Below are 7,161 nucleotides of genomic sequence, written 5' to 3'. Positions count from 1 at the left end.
AGAGGTTGCCCAGTCGGCCTGGAGAGCGGGGATGGCTGTGTAAGAGCAGGAAGAAAGGGAAATGCATAGCCAACAATTATTTGCTAGAGAAGGATTGGAGGCAGTGAGGAGAGAGTGGGTGAGATTGATAGTATGCTGGAGGTAACTAGGGAGAGGTAGAGAGTGGCATAAGAATGGGAATGAGAATAAGAGTGAGTATAAAAGTAAAGAATAGAACTTCATCAGGGTGGAAGTATTGGAGGGTGCCCTGTCAGCAAAGATCATCTATCCATTCTAAGAGAGAGTCAAGAGTGGCAGTTTGGGGATAGCACCAGGAGATACCAGCTGTGATGGGTTGGAGAAACAATATAAACCGGCAGTGTAAACAACAGCAGGTCATTTATGAGTAGTTGAGAATGGTGAATAGGAGTATGGCTAGACAGAATATAGTAAGGATGACAAGTTTTTGGGGTGCAGTCCAAGTAGTGGGGTGACTGTGTAAAGCCCTGTTACAAAGAGTAGGATAAGGATGGATAGGCCTAATAGAATGAAGGGATATATTAGGCTCGTAAGGGTTATTACTGTTGTTCAGAAAGGCAAGTGAGTTTAAGGGAAGTAGGGGAGAGTGCTTGCGACTTCCAGGAGGAAGAGGAGATATCAGGCTGGCTGTCTGATGGATACAGCTTTATTGTGGAACGGTAAACCCAGTGGGAAGGATCCTGCAGGCAGACGGCAGTTGGGGTACTATAGATGACTAAGTTGGGTCCAGTGCATCAAGGTTGTAGAGTTTGAGGGGTCAGCTTCTTAACAAGAACTGATTGTCCAGCTAGGATGTCTTCATATGGCTGAGAATCTGGAGTAGGCAAGAGAAGATTAGCAGCCTGGCAAATTTCCTGTCTAGCCTGCTGGAGGACTGGAAGATAGTTGCCTAGAGGGCTGGTGTCTGGGATGAGGCTGGGTCCAAGCAAGAAAGTGCATCCATATAAAAGTTCAAATGCACTGTACCCTGTAGCATCTCAAGGACAGGCTGTAATTCTGGGAAGGGCAAGAGGTAAAAGTACTGTCCAGTCCTTTTTAAGTTGGAGGCTGAGCTTGGTGAGATATGTCTTTAAAAGACCATTAGTCTGTTCTACCTTTCCTGAAGATTCAGGACAGTAAAGGGTATGAAGTTTCCACTGAATACCAAGAGACTGAGAAACTGCTTGGGTGATTTGACTAACAAAGGCCAGTCCGTTATTGGACTGTGTAGAGGTGGGAAGGCCAAACCGAGGAATTATGTCTGACAAAAGGGAAGAAATGACTGCGGTGGCCTTTTCAGACCCTGTGGGAAATGCCTCTACCCATCCAGTGAAAGTGACTACCCAGACCAAGAGGTATTTTAGTTTCCTGACTCGAAGCATGTGAGTAAAGTCAATTTGCCAGTCCTGGGTGGGGGCAAATCCCCCAAGCTTGATGTGTAGGGAAGGGAGGGGGCTTGAACAATCCCTGAGGAGTAGTAGAATAGCGGATGGAACACTGAGATGTGATTTCCTTGAGGATAGATTTCCACAATGGAAAGGAAACAAGAGGTTCTAAGAGGCAGGCTAGTGGCTTGTAACCTACATGGAAGAGGTTATGAAATTACAATAGAATAGAATGGGCCTGTGAGTCTGGAAGGAGATATTTTCCTTGGTCCAAGAACCATTTGCCTTATGTGGGAAGAGATTGATAGGTGGAAGTTTCAGTGGGAGAGTAAGTGGGAGCGACTGATGAGGAGAAAAACTGGCCGTGAGCTGGAATGCTAGCTGCTGCTTTAGCCACCTTATCAGCATAAGCGTTGCCCTGAGTGATGGGATCTGATGCCTTTCGGTGGCCCTTGCAGTGAATGACTCCAGCTTCCTTTGGAAGTAAAGTGGCCTTGAGAAGAGTTTTTATTAAAGAGGCATTAATGATGGAGGACCTTTGTGTAGTGAGGAAACCTCTTTCAGCCCATATAACAGCACGGTGGTGCAGGATATGGAAGGCATATTTAGAGTCAGTATAAATATTGATGCATAATTCCTTTGCAAGAGTGACGGCTCGAGTTAAGGCAAGGAGTTTGGCTTGCTGAGTGGTAGTGGAGGGGGGCAGAGCGGTAGCCTCAATGCTAGATGTGGAAGATTCTGTAGCATAGCCTGCCTTTGCTGGTGTGTGGCAATTAGGCCTGGTGGAACTGCCATCAATAAACCAGGTGTGATTAGGGTGAGGAACAGGAAAGAAGGAAATATGGAGAAATGGAGTGAATGCCAGGTGTATCAGAGAGATACAGTCATGGGGGTCAGGTGTGGTATCCGGAATAATGTGGGAGGCCGGATTGAAGTCCGGGCCAGGAATAATGGTAACTGTGGGAGACTCAACAAAGAGTGAATATAGCTGAACGAGCCAGGGAGCAGAAAGTACATGTGTCAGGTGTGAGGAAGAAAATAGATTTTGGAAGTTATGAGAACTGTAGAGAGTGAGTTGAGCATAGTTTGTGATTTTGAGGGCCTCTAAAAGTATTAGGGTGGTGGCGGCCGCCGTACGGAGACATGATATGGCCAGCCTAAAACAGTAAGGTCAAGTTGTTCGGACAAAAAGGCTACAGGGCGTGATCCCAGTCCTTGTGTAAGAATTCCAACTGCACAGCCCTGTACTTCAGCTGTGTGCAATGAAAAAGGGTTGGGATGAGTCAGGGAGAGCTAGTGTGGGAGCAGTCTCTAAAGCTGTCTCAGAAAGAGGAGTGGGGAAAGGATTTAGGATCTATGGGGTCAGCTAGGTTTCTTTTTTTTTTTTTTTTTTTGAGACGGAGTCTGGCTCTGTCGCCCAGGCTGGAGTGCAGTGGCACGATCTCAGCTCACTGCAAGCTCTGCCTCCCGGGTTCATGCCATTCTCCTGCCTCAGCCTCCCGAGTAGCTGGGACTACAGGCGCCCGCCACTATGCCCAGCTAATTTTTGTATTTTTAGTAGAGATGGGGTTTCACCGTGTTAGCCAGGACGGTCTCGATCTCCTGACCTTGTGATCCACCTGCCTCAGCCTCCCAAAGAGCTGGGATTACAGGCTTGAGCCACCGCACCCAGCCTAGGTTTCTTCTTGTGAGTTTATATAATGGTTTTATTAGGATGGCAAAACTAGGTATCTAAAGGTGAAAGTATCCAACCATGCCCAGGAAGGAAAGGAGTTGTTGTTTTGTAGATGGGGTCGGGTTTTCAGAGATCAGTCAGACACGATCGGCAGGGAGAGCATGTGTGTTTTTATGAAGAATTATGCCCAGGTAGGTAATGGATGGAGAAGAAATTTGAGCTTTGGAGGGGGATACCCGATATTCTTTGGAGAATAAATGTTGAGGGAGCAGGAGGGTGTCTTGTTGAGAAGATTCAAAGGAGGGGCTACAAAGTAGAAGGTCATCAATATATTGAATAAGGTGAGAAGCAGAGGGGTGGAAAGAAAGTAAATCATGAGAAAGAGCTTGGCTGAAGTAATGGGGGCTGCCCTGAAACCTTGCGACAGTACAACCCAGGTAAGCTGCTGGGACTGATGGGTGTCAGGGTCAGTCCAGGTAAAAGCAAATAGAGGCTGGGGCGAGGGGTGTAGGGGAATAGTGAAAAAAGCATCTTTAAGATCAAGAACAGAATAATGAGTTGTGGAGGAAGGTATTGAGGACAAAAGAGTGTATCGGTTGGGCACCACAGGGTGGATAGGCAAAACAATTTGGTTGATAAGGTGCAGATCCTGAACTAACCTGTAAGACTTGTCTGGTTTTTGGACAGGTAAAATGGGGAAATTGTAAGGAGAGTTTATAGGTTTTAGAAGCCCTTGCTGTAGCAGGTGAGTGATAACAGGCTTCAATCCCCTTAAAGCCTGTTATGGGATGGGATACTGGCGCTGAGTGGGGTAGGGGTGATTAGGTTTTAATGGGATAGTAATGGGCATGTGATCGGTTGCCAGGGAGGGAGTGGAGGTATCCCATACTTGTGGGTTAAGGTGGGGGGATACGAGAGGAAGATGAGAAGGAGGCTTTGGGTTGGGAAGAAGGGTGGCAATGAGATGTGGCTGTAGTCCAGGAATAATCAGGGAAGCAGAAAGTTTGGTTACAATGTCTCAGCCTAATAAGGGAACTGAGCAGGTGGGGATAACTAAAAAAGAGTGCATAAAAGAATGTTGTCCTAGTTGGCACCAGAGTGGGGGAGTTTTAAGGAGTTTTGAAGCTTGGCTGTCAATACCCACAACAGTTATTGGGGCAAGGGAAATAGGCCCTTGAAAAGAAAGTAATGTGGAGTCGATAGCCCCCGTATTGATTAAACAGGAGACGGACTTACCCTCCACTGTAAGAGTTACCCGAAGCTCGGCATCCGTGATGGTCCAGGGGGCTTCTGAGGTGATCAGGCAGCATCAGTCTTCAGCTGCTAAGCCGAGGAGATCTGGGAAGGAGTCGGCCAAGGAAAATTGGGTTTGGGCTCTAGGGGCTTTAGGACTGGTGGCGATGTGAGTCGGACAGTCCGACCTCCAGTGAGGGCCTGCACAGACAGGGGACGGCTTAGGAGGAATCCTGGGCTGTGGGCATTCCGAGGCCCAGTGGCCAGGCTTTTGGCATTTGAAGCAAGGTCCACGAGGATGTTTTGAAGGAGCCCCTGGGAGCTGTGGCTTGGATGTTCTGAAGTTCTTGTATGCTGGAGACGTTGGTTGTGGGTTGTCTTACAGCAGAGGCAAAGTAGCTGTAACTCAGAAATGCGTTGCTGTCTAGCTACCTCCTCTCTATTATTGTACACCTTGAAGGTGAGGTTGATTAATTCCTGTTGTGGGGTTTCAGGGCAGGATTCTAATTTTTGAAGCTTTTTTTCTAATGTCAGGAGCTGACTGGGTGATAAAATGCATATTAAGAATAAGGCGGCCTTCTGGGCCCTCTGGGTCTAGGGTGGTAAAGCGCCTAAGGGTTGCTGCTAAGCGGGCCATGAACTGGGCTGGGTTTTCATCTTTACCTTGGGTAGTTTTTTTTAAGTTTGTCATAATTAACAGCTTTGTCAGCTACCTTTTTAAGCCCTTCAACTAGGCAGGAAACCATGTAATCTCGCCTAGCTATACCTGGGGAATCTGCCTGGTAGTTCCACTGGGGATCTTCTCGGGGAACTGCTCTAATGCCTTCCTGGAGGTCTGGCTAATGAAGCCAGCGGTTATCAGCGTGAGATTGGGCTAGAGAAAAAACTCTTTCCCGTTCATCTGGGGAAAGGGTAGAAGTTAGGATGACATTTAAGTCACTCCAGGTTAAATTGTAGGACAGAGTTAGATATCGGAATTCCTGTATATATTTAGGGGGGTCTGATGAGAAAGAGCCTGAACACTGGCTGATTTGGGAAAAGTCTGATAGAGAAAAAGGCGCATGTACCCTGACTATGCCTTCAGCTCCAGCCACCTCTCTAAGAGGAAATTGTTGGGCAGGTGGGGGAGAGCTAGTCCCAGAACGAAACCGTAAACCAGACCGGGTGTGGGGAGGGGAGGTAATAGAAGGGTTATAGGATGGGGGAGCAGAGGCTGAAGGAGAGTTGGAACCTGATTCAGCCTAGCAGGGAACGACCTGAGGAGGAGCAGTCTGGGGAGGAGGTGAGAGGTCAGATGGGTCAGTAGAAAAGGAAGATTCAAAAGACTCAGCAATGCTTGGGGTTGGGACTGAAGGGACAGGCAGGAGGGAAAGAAGGAGAATTTGGGATGAGTCACATTGGGAACAGAGACTAGGGATGGAACGAAGTGTGAAAAACGCCTGGACGTCAGGCACCTCAGACCATTTGTGCATTTTTTGACAAAAATTATCTAGGTCTCGTAGGATGGAGGAATCAAAAGTGCCATTTTCTGGCCATTTAGAAGCATTGTCAAGTTTGTATTGGGGCCAAGCGGTGTTGCAGAAGAAAATAAGACACTTAGATTTTAGGTCAGGTGAGAGTTGAAGAGGTTTTAAGTTCTTGAGAACACAGGCTAAGGGAGAAGAAGTAGGAATGGAGGGTGGAAGGTTGCCCACAGTGAAGGAGGCAAGTTTAAAGAGAAGGGTAGAGACACGGAGAAGGAGGGTGAGGAGCAGCCCTGGGCTGCAATGTGGGTGAGCAGCCAAAGCAGGCGTCCCCGCAATTGACTTGCCACCAAGGGAATGTGGGTGAATGACCAAGGCAGGCGTCCCTGAGGTGATCAGACACCAAGGGAATGGGGGTGAATAATCAGGCAGGCGTCCCCGCAGTGATTAAACACCAAGTAAAGACTGTCTTCCCAAGTCCGTGACCGGCATCAGAGTTTTGGGTCCATGGATAAAATGTGTCTCCTTTGTCTCTACTAGAGAGGAAAAAGAACTGGAATTGGAAGGACAGGGAGATTGAAGGGTAGCGAGAGAGGCTGGAGAAGAGAGTAAAAAGACCGCTTACCTGATTTGAAATTGGTGAGATGTTCCTTGGGCTGGTTGGTCTGAGGTCCCGAGGTCATAGGTGGATCTCTTCACGGAGTGAGGGTGAGGACAGGGGACTGGTCTCCCGAAGGAGTCCCTCTGACTCAGGTCTTTGGCACCAAATGTCACTCGTGTCCGTGTGAAGAGACCACCAAACAAGGCTGTTTATTTCACCTGGGTGCAGGCAAGCTGAGTCTGAAAAGAGAGTCAGCAAAGGGTGATGGGATTATCATTAGTTCTTACAGGTTTTGGGATAGGTGGTGGAGGTAGGAGCAATGTTTTGCAGGCAGGGGGTGGATCTCATAAAATACATTCTCAAGGGTGAGGAGAATTACAAAGAACCTTCTTAAGGGTGGCGGAGATTACAAAGTACATTGATCAGTTAGGGTGTGGGGCAGAAACAAATTACAATGGTGGAATGTCATCAGTTAAAGCTATTTTCACTTCTTTTGTGGATCTTCAGTTGCTTCAGGCCATCTGGATACATACGTGCAGGTCACAGTGGATATGATGGCTTAGCTTAGGCTCAGAGGCCTGACAACTGTGACATTCATTCTAAAAGTTTTATCTGATGTAATAGACCTATTACAATTCTCATACATTTACCCAGGCATTTTCTGCAAGTATAAAATATATTGACTTAATATTGTGTTTTTAAGGCTAAAAAATCATTTTTAATAAGTGAAAAATGTACAAAAGTATTCCTTTTTACCTCTAGATGGTGCTGTGTATTGTTTTTTGTAAGCACAAGTTAACTAGTTTT

At 47.1% G+C, this 7,161-nt stretch overlaps 1 pseudogene; it reads right to left on the bottom strand.

Moving 5' to 3' along the window:
- Positions 1 to 379: 379 nt before the first annotated feature.
- Positions 380 to 6,478, bottom strand: LOC129488744 (uncharacterized; annotated as a pseudogene).
- Positions 6,479 to 7,161: the final 683 nt, after the last annotated feature.

Source organism: Symphalangus syndactylus, chromosome 8 (genome assembly GCF_028878055.3).
Source record: "Symphalangus syndactylus isolate Jambi chromosome 8, NHGRI_mSymSyn1-v2.1_pri, whole genome shotgun sequence".
NCBI lineage: Eukaryota > Metazoa > Chordata > Mammalia > Primates > Hylobatidae > Symphalangus > Symphalangus syndactylus.
This window is presented reverse-complemented; position numbering and strand designations above follow the sequence as displayed.